The sequence below is a fragment of the Callorhinchus milii genome, unplaced genomic scaffold, assembly GCF_018977255.1.
Source record: "Callorhinchus milii isolate IMCB2004 unplaced genomic scaffold, IMCB_Cmil_1.0 Scaffold2, whole genome shotgun sequence".
Taxonomy (NCBI): Eukaryota; Metazoa; Chordata; class Chondrichthyes; order Chimaeriformes; family Callorhinchidae; genus Callorhinchus; species Callorhinchus milii.
Window position 1 is genome coordinate 65,607,083 of NW_024704743.1, and position 12,466 is coordinate 65,619,548.

The 12,466-nt window shown below is 40.8% G+C and overlaps 1 protein-coding gene across 7 annotated transcripts in view; it reads left to right on the plus strand.

The window, feature by feature from the left end:
- The window catches only part of LOC103181200 (tensin-3), a 261,229-nt gene that overhangs the window by 192,850 nt on the left and 55,913 nt on the right, over positions 1-12,466 (plus strand). The window lies entirely within an intron of this gene.

A 12,466-nucleotide genomic window follows, 5' to 3' on the forward strand; every position in this document is an offset into this window, starting at 1 on the left:
AGTGAATGTATATTTTATGAAAGTATGTGGTCCTGAACCTCTTATCCCAAAGTGACTCCTTTCAAAAGGACATCTTTTTATATGATTATTTTAAATATCTTGCTTAAATCTGAATTGCAAACGTAATAAAATGACACCAGGTGCAGGAGAGACCAAATAATTTATGATATGATAATAAGTCCACTGTTGTAAGGAAGTTGCGGAGGACATCTGAACCCAATGAGGACAGAATAAATAGAGATTATCCAATGGCTTTTCTCTCCCGAATCCAGGACACTGGGATTAATGTTAGCACTCCCTCTGCTGCCCTGATTCAGATAAAAATAATCTTTGCATTTGATATAGCGCCTTATCATGTCTTCGAGGCCTCTCTTAAGCACTTCACAGAATATACTGTAAAGTTAATTGACTGTATATTTTGTGGGTGAAACGCAACACAGACCAGGAATGAAACCTGAGGCTTTCTTGGTTTATATGGCTCAAGATATACCAACAACAATAGTATCCACTGAAATCAAGCAGTCTTAGTTCAACTTGATTAGTACGGATCAGTCACTCTATGTAGTGATTTTTCTAATGATCCGATGTGGTGAAGGGTCTTAACTCTTTTTTGATACAAAGGAACCCAATTCTCCAAGTCATGTTTGTATCTCATTGTTGTCATGTTCTCTCATGTATTACCATGGAGATCCAGTATAATGTAGTAATTGATGTCCTTAAAATCCCAAACAGCACTATAACTGGGATTGATAGTCAGTGTTTTCTCATTCACTGTACAAGCAAGCAAAATGCTGACAAGCTCTATTTCTCTTCTATTCTCTTTGACCGTGCCTTCAGCTCCCCTCTCGACTCTCTTCCTCCTCCTCGCTCCCTCCCTTCCCTCCCCTCACCCTGACCATTTCCCCCCTGCTCGGGTCATGACCCAACTGTGCAGCGCCTTGGTACGTGCTCCTGACGTGAAAGGCGCTCTATAAATGGAATCTTGTTGTTGTTGTTGTTGTTGATTTGCCATACAAAACAGCAGCTGTGTACTGACAAACGAATGTTGGAATTGAATTGATTCTCTATGGTGGTCTCAGTAGTCTGGTTCCTAAGCCAGGCAGATCTGAAGTACTTCAAGACTTGGGAGGGGCTGACTGATCACTGGGGGAAGGGATTCTTCCCACTCAGCTCCTGTTAACCCTGCAAGCCAAACCCCTAACAGGAAGGGTTGTTCTAGCTGGACAAGCAGCAGGAAGATTGCCAGTGTTCGCAGTGGTAAACTGCATGGTTTTAACTGATCAGATACATAGCTCACTCCCAAAAATACTCCCCCTCAACTTGTGCAAACCTGGCTCCAAAAATGGGTCAGGTGTATTGTTCCCATGATTCAGCATCACATCGCTTTTAAAATAAGAAATCCCTTTTAAAAAAAAAACGCAAACTTAACCCTTCCATGTAGTCCTCATTCTATTGTTCACTGTGGCCTCCCAGTGTAGTAGAATCCCATTACAACACCCTTCACTATAACACAGATTCACATATATTTTTGGGGGGGAGATGGGGGTGTGACCCTGACATTTACCTACCCCAGAAAAACAAAATGCACTGGCTCCATTGGTTCTTCAAAACTCCAGTCAGTGTGGATCATGATGAGCTGGAAATTGTCTGTTTTCACGACTCTCAAGTCCAGAGTATCTTGGAGTACTGCGGTTCAGGCAACAGACTACTTAGACCACCACCGAGTATCATTCTGAAATCCAGGCGTTGTCAGACATACCACCCCATATCATTTTGTCAGCTCAGCTCCAAAGAAACCTTGCTTACTTTCCTCCCTCCCTCACCTCCAAGGAGGAGTTGGCATTTAGATATATAAGTGTAGGTTTGAGACGTCGCAAGGTTGATAGCAGGAATCAGGAACTCCTTGTGAGTAGCAAACTCTGCATTAAATGTATGAGAGCATTGCCATCATTCTCTTGCACAATAAGCAACCATGAATGGAATGACTAATTTTACCTCTACATACCAATCGAGGTAAGCACTGAGTGCTGGATATATGAACAAATATATAAACTCTGAATATTGACATTGGGTACTGAAAGGAGTAACTCAGATGATTAAATTCCATAGTGAACAATTAGACAACATCAATGACTACTTGTATTTATATAGTCCTTCATACGGCATAGAGTCTTGGAGCACTGAACAATAGCACAGTTTAACATTGAGCTATAGAAACCTATACGATTATTAAGGGGCACGACAGAATAGATAGTGGGAGGCTTTTTCCCCTGTTTGGAGAAACTATAACCAGGGGTCACAGTCCTAAAATTAGGGGTAAGCCCTTTCACACCGAGTTGAGGAAAAACTTCTTCACTCAGAGGGTAGTGAATTTATGGAATTCTCTACCCCAAAGGGCTGTAGATGCTCAGTTCTTGAACATATTCAAGACTGAGATTGATAGATTTCTTGTAGATAAAGGGATTAAGGAATATGTGGATAAGGCGGGTAGGTGGAGTTAGAATAGATCAGCCATGATCTTATTGAATGATGGGGCAGGCTAGAGGGGCCGAATGGACTACTCCTGCTCCTAATTCTTATGTTCTTATGAGCTGGGGAGAAAGGGAAGGTGACCATATGCATAATTGACGAGGAACATCTTCGGGTGGGTTCTGAAGAGGGAGCAAGGGGGAGGGATTGTAGCAGGGAGTTGCAGAGATTTGGGGTGTAATGGCTGAAGACATGGCCGCAGATAGAGGGGAGGGGACGAGCTGAATTTGTATCTCAGAAACTGGAATAGAAGGTGTAATGGAAATAGGTGTCTACAGTTTTTTGAATTTCCTAGTAATTCAGGTGGATTAGACAAATTACTGGAAAAGTAACAATTGAATGGAAAAATTCCCAAACAATCAGATGAAGGTCAAGGGCGGAGTGTTAGCAGTAGCAGTAGCAGGCGGGGTGTCTGCTATCAGCTCTAGCGTAACAAGTAAAGTACCTTTTCGTGGGAAGAGGAAGGACAAATCAGACTAAGGAAATGTGCAGCATTGTGAAACCGCGAACATGGCCTTTGTAAAGCTGGTTCTCAAACTGCCACACTATCAGCGAGAACTGTGGGGAGCCAAGCTGTGTATTCTGAGGCTGCGTTGGAACCAGAAATGACTGTTCGTCTAGATGTGTTAATTTACCTCTTTAGGAGGGAAATGCAAAGAACTTGTGGATAAATCTTATTGTGGAAGATGTGTCCCAGGTTCATATTATTCATGGTCAAAGGTGGATTCACAGCCATAAGTTCGCAGTCATTTAGAGTAATGCTGTAACTTAAAGGGAGGAAAAGGTTCTATATATTTGAGGTAATGCAGTTGACACTTAACTCTTCAGCTGATGCTGCTCAAACCTTGCAAGAAATGGGCTGGAGATTTGAGCTCACTTATGTTCAGAAGTCACCGGTTTACAGCAATTTTTAAAATATTGTCCACCTCGAGCCACAAACTAGGACTTAATCATATTTTTAATATGTACCAATAAAAGATATGACATTTAAAAATTTCATTTCATAGCTGTCAGGCCAGATCCCAGTGTTAACAAACACATTTGAAGCAGCCTGTCCAACCTCATTGCCAAAAGATGATGTAATGCCAGAGAAATTTACTGCAGCTCGGTATGAAATTTAAATGTGAGTGCAGTTAATTTTAAAAAACAGAATGCTAATTTGTACAGCGATATAGATATTTAGTGAACTCTGGCCAAAGGATTGTGTGACGAATAAAGTTCCAATGTACCAAGCCCATCTTGTGTCATTCAGAGAGCTTAATGTAAGCAGAACCTCACAAGCCAGTACATTCATTTAGCAAGATTCAACTACATGCCTTTTTATACAAATGTAATATCAACATGTTTCGTCAACTTCTGAAGTTATGGCCAGATTTAAGTGTAGATGATTTGTGTTAACTTGTGGTAAAACATGACTATTTTACACACTCCACACTTAATAGATTCTCCGTCATTCATTTCCGTATCTGTCCACAAACTGCAGGAAAACAAGAATATTGTACTTTTATATTTATATTTATATTTCCATGCAATGTGCTTTGCTGAAGAAAGAAAGAAGTCATGATTTTGCTGATAAATGACAGTACATTTCTCTTTGACCGTGCCTGCAGCTCCCCTCTCGACTCTCTACCTCCTCCTCGCTCCCTCCCTTCCCTCCCCTCACCATTTCCCCCCTGCTCGGGTCCTGACCCAACTGTACAGTGCCTTGGGACGTCCTCCTGACGTGAAAGGCGCTCAATAAATGGAATCTTGTTGTTGTTGTTGTACATTTGATCAAAAATCACCTATTGTACTTTGATGAGTTTAGTTAAAACATTAGTTTCTTGTATGATGCACAAGTAGGATATTGGAGTAGAGTCCTATAGCTCAGTGGTTAGAGCACTCGCTTTGCAAGCGAGAGACCTGAGTTCAATTCCAGGCAGGGCGAAACCTTGGGCAAGTTTCCTTACTCCACATGTCTGATAATAATCCCTCCGAAACCAAAAACAATAATAAATTGTCATTTTCAATCTACGACTGTTTGTGGGACATTGCTGTGCGCAATTGGCTGCCGCGTTCGCCCACAAATATACAGTCAATTCACTTTACAGTGTGTTCTGTGAAGCGCTTTGGGACGTCCTCCCGACGTGAAAAGCGCTATATCAATTTCAAGGATTATTATTATTATTATGAAGTTTACAAATGAGTAATCTGGTGAAAATAATGACTTCATTTGAACTCTGCTCACCCTCAATTACTAGATAAACTCTTCCTGTTATAATGGAAACAGATACGGCATTTGTTACAAGTACAAAATAAAAGGGGCTCTTCAGTGCACAGAAAGTAGTCGCATTGGTTGTTTCGAGTGGGTAATCCTGTACTGTTTATCTTAACTGAGGTCGCTGTGTACTACATTAAATCAACAGCGTGGCAAGTGATCTTCATTCGTGTTTGGAGTTGGTGAATGAAGTCAGTCACTGTACAGTTTATTTCTAGATTTTTTTATATACAGAAGTCTATTCAGCAGGGATTGTTAGATCAGTGAGGCAATTGGAAAGTTTTATTTTAGAAAAATCCTTAATGCATGTCCTTGAATGTTCCCTCAAAAGCATTTTTCAGGAAGAATTGACTGTGTTGATGGAGTATCTCAAATTTAAGTAATTTTTTTTACAGTGGGGTTGAAAAAGTGGCCTTTGTAAACTGGTCGTTTTTGTACTATTTACGACCTGTGGATTGTAATGTTTGTTGGCTCCCCACTTTCAGGAAGTTTCAAATGAGAATAAAGCTCAGATTCCCCCAAAAGATTGGTAAATAAACCTCTGGCTGGCAAATGATCTGTGCCAGCTTTCAGATTCTTCTTTAAATAAAGAAAATTTGACAATATGTGTGGTTTCAGGTATAAGAATCCCTTAATTTGATATAGTGCCTTTCACATTGGGAGGACGTGCTTAAAAGGATTTACTGTAAAGTGTAGTGCCTGTTTTATAGACTTTGTAGGCTAAAGTGGCAGCAAATTTATGTAGAGCAATGTCCCGCAAATGGCTACGGTATAATAACCCAGAAGCTGCAATTAGCACACTAGTTTGTGAATGCTGCATTTTCAACCCAAGATAGCTAATATTTGTATGGCCCACATCATTTCTGATTTGTAGGTTGAATTAACTATGTATAAAGTACCTGTTCACAGAGTAAATTGCAGATGTCCTTAATTATGTAATTAGCAACCAATGAAAAGCATTTCAGGTGATTCTGTAAACCTTAACTCTGGTTCATTACAAAGGGCATCATTTGCATTTTCACATTGTTAACTCAACCTGCAAAACATGCATATAATTTGTTGACATTAACTGCAAATTAAGCTCATTTGAGCTGTCTCACTACGAGATAAATCATTATATAAAATAAACCATTATTATTAGACTCCCATACTCTATTTATACAATTTACCTAAATGGCAATTAAGCTTTCAGTCACTGTACCCTTCCCATATCCCTCCATCTTGCTCCCTTCCTGTGGTCAAAACCCTTCAAAAACTACCTTTTCGCATTTGATCACCTCCCTCCTGAGTTTCCTACTTTTTCATAGATTCATGGAAGGTACAGCTCAGAAACAGGCCATTCAGTGTTCCATCCAGCCTGAGTGGTGTTTATACTCCACACAAATGCCCATTGTACATCCTATCCTAGTTTCATATGCTGGCCTTCTCCCCATAACCCTGAACTTTATTTTCTCTCAATTATATATTCTGACTTTTTTGGTGTATATTTATGATTGCTGCCCAGCAACTAATTGTGGCAAAGAATTCTACACTCCCACCACTCTCTGGGTGAAAGAGTTCCTCCTAATCCCTGTTCTGAATCTGCCTGTTATGATATTTTTAGGGTGCAGCCGGGTGTCTGACACATACAGAAACCCGTCACCATGCTTAAGAGCATCCAAAACAAACATTCCATGCATCCCACCTATACATGGAGATTCCAGAGGTATTTATTGGATTAGAATGTGCATCTCTTTCTGGAGGGATGCATCCTGCTTACCTAATTCCAGAGAGTATTAGGTGCAGTTTGGCAAGAGCTAAGGCTCAGGGGCGCCAATGTATGCGTTGATGTCTAACCAGCTAAAATCACATAGCTTACCAGGTTATGATTTTAAAAGTATACCCACTAGTTCTAGACTCCCTGACCATTGTAAATAATGTTTCCCTGTTCACCTTATTTAAGCTTTATTCATGATTATTCATCATCTTACCTCTATCTTATCTCCTCTCGGCCTTCCGAGCTCCAAAGACAGAAAGCCCCAGTCAACAACAACAACTTGCGTTTATATAACGCCCTTCGCACAGGGTAGTGTCCAGAGCCGTGACTGTTTTTTCTCATTCCAGGCAACATTACATCCTGGTGAATCTCCTCTGCACCACCCCCAGCGCTTTTACATCCTTCCTAACCGAGAAGCCCAAAACTGCACGCAGTATTCCAATTGCGGTCTGATCAGTGTAGCGTTCAAATTCAACAGTGACCTCTTTATCCTTTACTCTATTCTCCTAGTTTGCCCACTGGCTTTTAATGGCCTTATCCATCTGGGTCACTGCCTTCAGTTACCTGTGAATCTGTACTCCTATTTCCTTTGTTTTTCCACCACTATAAGATTTTTTGCACTTTAACTTATAGGTCCTCCCTATGATTCTTCTCCCAAAATAAACAACCTAATTTTTTTTCATTGAACTGCATCTGACTTTTGTCTACCCATTCAGCCATCTGATCAATATATACAATATATATTTTATTTTGATTCCCCTCAATATTTACTAATCCCCTAACCTTCGTATCATCTACAAACATTACTTGGGTCCCTGTGAAGCACTTTGAAATATTATTCTAAAAGGTGTTGAATAATAATAATAATAATAATCCTTGCATTTGATATAGCGCTTTTCACGTTGGGAGGACGTCCCAAAGCGCTTCACAGAACACACTGTAAAGTGAATTGATTGTATATTTGTGGGCAGACGCGGCAGCCAATTGCGCACAGCAATGTCCCACAAACAGTCGTAGGTTGAAAAATGACCAATTTATTATTGGTTTTGGTTTTGGAGGGATTATTATTAGGCGTGTGGAGTAAGGAAACTTGCCCAAGGTTTCACTCTGCCTGGAATTGAACTCAGGTCTCGCTTGCAAAGCGAGTGCTCTAACCACTGAGCTACAGGACTCCACAAAGATTTTATTAGGTGCTGTTGTAAATTGTTCTTAATTTTCTCTAAATTGGGGAACAGATGTCAGCCTAACTCAGTCAGTAGCGTTCTCACTTCTGTGTCAGAAGGTTGTAGGTTCAAGCCCCAAGTCTGGACTTTTACAACACTTTGTTGGAGTGTCAACCAAGTCTGGAGCTCAGAGTGCTGAAATACCAGGTTCCATCCTTTGAATGAAACTTTAAAACATTTGCCTTCAAAATACGCAACAAATCCTGTGAACTGCCTTGAGACATCCTCCTGTCTTGAAACTTGCCACTACATCAAACACAATAATTATAAATTATTACAAAGCGAGCTTTTGTCTGTCTGTTGAAATGAATGATAAACATCCTATGGCTCTATTCAAAACGAAAAGGGAGTTTCTCCCAGTTTCCTGACCGACGATACTTCAGATAAAATTGGCTTTTAACAGTTAATTAACAGTTTCTGTTACATTGCTGTGCGTAAATTAACTGCCATGTTCGCCTAAAGAATATAGTCACTACACTTCACAGGAACTTTATGAAGTGTTTTGAGATGTTATAGGAGCTATATCAAATGCAATAATTATTATAACAGTCTTGAAAGTGACTCTGGAGGATGTTACATTAGAGTACATTAGAATATTCAGCACAGAAACAGGCCATTCGGCCCAACTGGTCTATGCCGGTGTTTATGCTCCACATGAGCCTCCTCCTGCCCTTCCTCAACTAAACCTTCAAGCATAACCTTCTATTCCTTTCTCCCTCATGTACCTATACAGCTTTCCCTTAAATACATCTATGCTATTTACCTCACCAACTCCTTGTGGTAGCATGTTCCACATTCCCACTACGCTCAGTGTGAAGAAACTTCTTCTAACTTCCCTATTTGATCTATTTGTGACTATTTTATATTGATGGCCCCTGGTTTTGGTCTCCCCCACAAGTGGAAACATCTTCCCTATGTCTACCCTATCAAAACCTTTCATCATTTTAAAAACCTCTATCAGGCCACCCCTTACCCTCCTCGTTTCAAGAGAAAAGAGTCCAAGTATGTTCAACCTTTCCTGATAGGTATAACCTCCCTCAGTCCTGGGATCATCCTCGTGAATTTTGTTGATGAGCTTTTGTTCGTGATGAACCCTAACATGATTAGATCGCTCCAGTTGCATAAATGTTAAGAATGATCTGGACTGTTTCTATGAGGGTTTTCATGCTGCAAAAGGGTGTCTGGACCTGATGTCTGCAGATAAGCTACAGCTAGCTTTCTGGAATGATGCGCTTATGTCTGAATTGGATGTTTGACTGGATAGTTCTTTATTCTCGTTTGACACAGAAAGTTAAATAGTCTGACTGGGTGCAATGTTTTTGCAGCTATACTTGGATTGTTATTAAATAAAATCACGTTTCGACCTTCTGGATATGTATATATAGGGGGTTTATCACTCTTCTTTTCCCAAAGTGGTTCGGTTGGGCGCCCGAATGGAATGCTAATATGTCTCAGCTAGATTTCATGTTTTGAAGAATGGCGAGTCAGTGGTATAAAAACTGTGCAACTGCAGTCTTTAGTAGGAAACCGTCTGACTAATAGTGACTGGGAGGGGGCAGTGGAAAGCTATTATACTATTCCAGTGCTGTGCCATCACAGTTATGCACCCAGTACAGCCCCTGATCTAACCAGCATGGTTTTGTAAGTGGTATTGAGGAGACTGTTATAAATCAGTGATATAAACAGTGGCTTGAGAATTACGTATGTGTAACATTCCTCCAGAACTACCACTTCCAGTGCAGGAATAATTTTGTTTCCAGATGTGCTTATTTTGTAATAATTTTATTATTTTTAATAAGCACTCCGATTTAAGGACTTTTTCTGCTCCAGAGGGAGAGAATGCACTCCACGTGTACGTAAGCGGTCGCGAACATTGTGTCCTTAGTGGTAACAATCTGGATGTTCTATCACTGAGAAAATAGCAGTAGTAACTGAACTAAATGAACCAGACAAATACTTGAACTCATAGTCACTGAGCTGGGTTTAAGGACGACTAATATTATTTCAGTCACCAGGTTTGAGTTCCACTGCAGCCAGTTTAAAGACACGCCCCAAGTCCTGCCTCCTTGTTTACATTTTCCATGGCCATATTTGGCCGGTGTGAAGTCTCCTGCATATCTGGTAAGACCAGTCACCTTCAGTGGGAGGAAAGAGCACAGTTGAGTGAAAGAATGAGGGGTTGCTCTGCAGAGCTTTTGCAGTCGTATAACTCTGGAGTTAAGTGGAGTTACCTTGAAGCTGAGCTCTTCGGAGTAATCCTTCATTAGCTGCAGTAATGAGACATGGTGTGAAAGGTGAGGCATTTGCATTTAGCAACAATTGTGATTTTTAAAGTCTATGCGTAGTTAAAGGGAAAAGGAGAGGATGAGAGGAAAGGGGGATAAAGCCAGAGAAATACTACCTACCTGTTTGTGAAAAGGAATGTAGCACTGAACAAGTCCAGAGTTGTCGGTATAGGTGAACATATTTTTCCCAATCATTTGACTTAACTTAGCCTTTCTCTCTGTCTGTCTGTCTGTCTGTGTGTGTGTGTCTGTCTCGCTCTCTCAAGTGCCTTCCCTCCCAGCATTGATCCTTTCCTGTCGAGTTTTGTACTCGCTGTGATTGGGAGAGTACAGAGAGGAGGCCAGGTTTGTTTACCTAGCTGGATTCCCTCTGCCAGGAATTTTACAAGTGTTGAGCGAACGGCCGAAAGAGAGCCTCAGGATGTGTTTTTGAATGTTATCAGTCTGCTCTTTATCACGTTTGCTCTTATTTAGGTTGTGTTTGCAGAACGCTCCTGGCAGCACATGGCGAGCTGGAAAGTTGGCTGCACACTGCGCCAAAACAAGAGAACTGTTTATAAGTGTTCCAGATTTAATTCCAGCCAATTAGTCTGATAATGCTTGCAGTGTAGTGTCAGCATTTTCCAGTATTTTTCTAAAGCCGTAAATTCTCTAACCGGTGGTTAATCTCTAATTGGGGATTTTTATTGTGCAAACAAGATCAGAACATTTCCTCACCTGGACAGCGGATGGCAAGTCAGCCTGTTCACATCTATGTTGTGAGTTGTATTGACAATGGTTAAAAGAACACTGAAAAGAAACTCCCAACATTTTATATTGATGTAAAATGAATTATACGGGTGTGATTATGATACAGAATCCTCTATGAACCAGCCTTCTCATGTTCTACCCCTGCACACAAAGATTGACCCATTTTTCTTTAAACGGGGAGAAAGAGCTTGCATTTTTATAGTGCTTTAGACTTAGAAATACCTCAGAGAGATCATTTAACATGGACATCTATGGCTCATCTCCCAGATGTAAAGCAAAATTTAATGTCAGAGAAGTGGCCAAGCAGTGGTGGCGATGGTGGTAGTGGAGGAGTTACAATGAGGGAGGGGGAGAGAGAAAAATTAAGAATGTTGTATTCTTAATTGCTCATATGGTATGTTGACTGCTGAGTGTGGCACTTAGCTATAGAGAACAGGAAGGTTTGATTCCCGGGCTGTACTGTGTTAGTTTATCTCAAGACTGACGGGCAGTATGGATAGTGCAATGGCCTCAGAGCCCTTGGGCTAGGGAGGAGAAATAACAGCCAAATCTACTTGTTTGTTTTAAAGCGAGTCCTACTATAAACTGCATATGTGTGGATATAGGGTCAGAATAGGCTTTAGACCTGGGGGCGATTGCGATATTTGTTAGTGAATTAAAGAGTGACCATGTTAATTTTCGTGCTGCCTTAGGTGAGGAATAGCATGACCTAGAGTACAGATAAATGCATTGAAAATGTGTTTCTAAGCTGCAGTTTTTTGCCCAGAATAATATGCTGAACCTTCACAAACTTAATTTTTCTCTGGGTTGTACCTTTCTCGGAAGGTTTAATACATGTAAAACATGTACAGTTAATAACACATAAATGAAACATTGAAGTGTAAGTCACTGAGAGATACCTGGATCTCAGTGTAGCTTGATAGAAGTAATGATGGTTATGTGGAAAGAACAGGAGAAAGGTGGCCGAAAGCATGGAAAAAGCGGGAGGTTTGGCAATGCGGAGGGCAAGGCAGAGGGACTCCGGGATGGGGTTCCAGAGGGTGGGGCAGAATGTTTAAACACAAGCCTATACCTATTCTCGATGATGAGTCTGAGGGGGTGCTGTTTTTGCTTGGGCAGTAGGGTTCCAGGAGGTCGCAGAGGTGGAGTGGTATGAGGTCATGGAGGTATTTAAAAGTGAGGATCTTGAACTTGCCCTCTGGGGGAGGCGAACCAGCAGAAGCTTGTGAGGGTGGGAGTGATGGGCTCCAGGAGCTTGTTGTGGTCGAGGACAGGAGCTTCGAATGGCCGCAGCTTGGGTAGCAAAGAATTTTCCCTGATTTAGAGCACCATTTCCAGAAGTAGATTGTCAGAACAGAGTTCCCACATATCAGTTAATAATGTAGTAATAATAATACTAAACCTTGCATTTTTAACCAATCTGTAATGCCAAGTGTACTGATCGAGTATTTCAGCCGTGTATGGCCACAGAATACAGTCATTACATTTTACAGAAAACTCAGTGGAGTACTTTGAGATGTTTCAACGTGAACAGGTGTTCTATAAAGTGCAAGAATTTTATTATTAAGGAATCCAGTTAGAAAAACTGCACATTTAAATGCTAAACTGCACAATGATTAGATGTACTGGTTCGTAAATATTGGATTGTGGACAGGTCGAGAAATAG